This window comes from Otolemur garnettii, unplaced genomic scaffold (assembly GCF_000181295.1).
Source record: "Otolemur garnettii isolate 467f Iridium unplaced genomic scaffold, OtoGar3 scaffold00169, whole genome shotgun sequence".
Classification (NCBI taxonomy): domain Eukaryota; kingdom Metazoa; phylum Chordata; class Mammalia; order Primates; family Galagidae; genus Otolemur; species Otolemur garnettii.
Window position 1 is genome coordinate 75,356 of NW_003852564.1, and position 2,266 is coordinate 77,621.

Consider the following 2,266-nt stretch of genomic DNA (forward strand, 5'->3'; position numbering starts at 1 on the left):
ACGATGGCTGCAACCAAAAATATAGCTGGGCGTTGTGGCAGGCACCTGTAGGTCCAGCTACTTGGGAGGCGGAGACAGGTGAATCTCTGGAGCTCAGGAGCTAGAAGTTGCTGTGAACTGTGATGCCACAGTACTCTACCCAGGGTGAAAGCTTGAGGCTCTGTCTCAGAAAAAAAAAAATCTACCTTCTTTTAAAACACTTCCTAAATATTCCAGCTTTCAAAGTTGATAACTATATTTGGCATTTATATCTTGTTGTTTGCACCATGGTTTCATTTGTTTAGTGATGTCTTTCATAATACTCTCTGAGGGCAAAGATTATGTTTTATGACATGCACGCCCCTCTTTCCAAGTGCTGAGCATATTAGACAGTCACATCAGATAGTAACTGATTTTGGTAACATTTGCAAGAATCTATGGAGGACATTTGAAGACACTTAAATTTTAAGTGAATACATGTAGTTTCCTTCTATGTTGTATTCTATTCTTAATTGGTTCTAACTAGGTTTAGGCAGGCCTACCCTGCATGCCTCCATCACGGTACTAGAAATTTCTGTCTTCAGAATAAATACATCTAACATGTTGATAGTATATACTATCCAGAATGCTGTTGCATATTGATATTAGCAATGGTATGGCTCTCCCCCCACAGCCTGCCACCTTAATATTACAGCTTTTAGTTTCAGTCCCTCCAAACTATTCTTTAGGTCATTTTCTAGCAACAATTCCAGCCTTCACCACCATTCTCACCAAATGATCAGTATGCTTCTTTTACAGAGAAACGTGGTCATGACCTGTGAACTCTGTCCATTTCTGTACCCCTGGCTACAGAGGATTTATGTACTGTCCCGTATCCATTTTTACTGTCTATCTCAGGAAGGGGGTACCCTTCCTCCTGTACTCAGCGTCTCCCCTTCACACCTCGTTAGTCTCCTCGTTCCCACAATTAACAGCCAATCTATCGTTGTGTCTCTTTTCTTCAGCTAATAGCCTATAGTCTGAGTTCAGGCTTAGAAACAGTTCTCAGCAAGCTATAGGGGTGTGCACCTGTAATCTCAGCTATTCTGGAGGCTGAGGTGAGAGGACTACTTGAGCCCAGGAGTCTGAGATCACCCTGAGCAACATAGTGAGACTCTGTCTCAATTTTTAAAAATAAAAGGCTGGGTGCAGTGGCTCACTCCTTTTTTGTTTTGTTTTGTTTTGTTTTGGCTAGGGCCAGGTTTGAACCTGCCACCTCTGGTATATGGGGCTGGTGCCCTGCTCCTTGAGCTATAGGTGTGGCCCGGCTCACTCCTGTAATCCCAGCACTCTGGGAGGCCTAAGTGGGTAGATTGCTTGAGTTCAGGAGTTCAAGACTAGTCTGAGCAACAGCAAGACCCTGTCTCTACTAAAAATAGAAAAACTGAGGCAAGAGAATCACTTGAGCCTAAGAGCTTGAGGTTGCTGTGAGCTATGATGCCATGACACTCAGGGTACCAGAGTGAGACTCTGTCTCAAGTAAGTAAATAAATAAATAATTTTAAAAATTGTCAGTGAATGCTTTAATAACCCAATTGTCAAATTAAATAGGCACTTCAGTTTTCCATGTGATCTTGTGCCTCAGCCATCTTAAAACTCACTTGGTTTTCCATGTTGGTTATCCTAACTACCTCTTCTGCTTCCTATAGACTTTCCAGGAAAGGTTCTGCCTATAGGTCTCTTCCTCATAGAGTTGTAAAGATTAAATGAGTTAATATGTTAAGGATTTAGAACAATTGCCTGGCACATACCACTTTTTTTTTTTTTTTTGGAGACAGTCTCACTATGTTGCCCTTGGGAGAGTGCTATGGCATCACAGCTCACAGCAACCTCAAATTCTCAGACTTGGGCTTAAGCGATTCTCTTGCCTCAGCCTCCCAAGTAGCTGGGACTACAGGCTACCTGCCACAACGCTCTGCTATTTTTTTGTTGCAGTTGTCATTGTTGTTCAGCTGGCCTGAACCAGGTTCGAACCTGGCAGCATGGGTGAACCTGTCTACCCAGTGAGCTATGGGTGCCACATATTAAATGTTTACTGTATGATTTCACTAACAAAATGGTTAGGTAATTCCATAAATGCATATTGTTTTTAACCAGTAAATCTGTTGTTACAGACTAGACTTTTAACTTTAAGTCTTATATGGGTTTAGCTAATTGCCAACTGAGTATTTCCTCCTGAATGTTCAACTGATTCTCTTCCCTTTAAAATCTATTCCTCTAGTTCAATAAATGACATTACCAGCAGCCA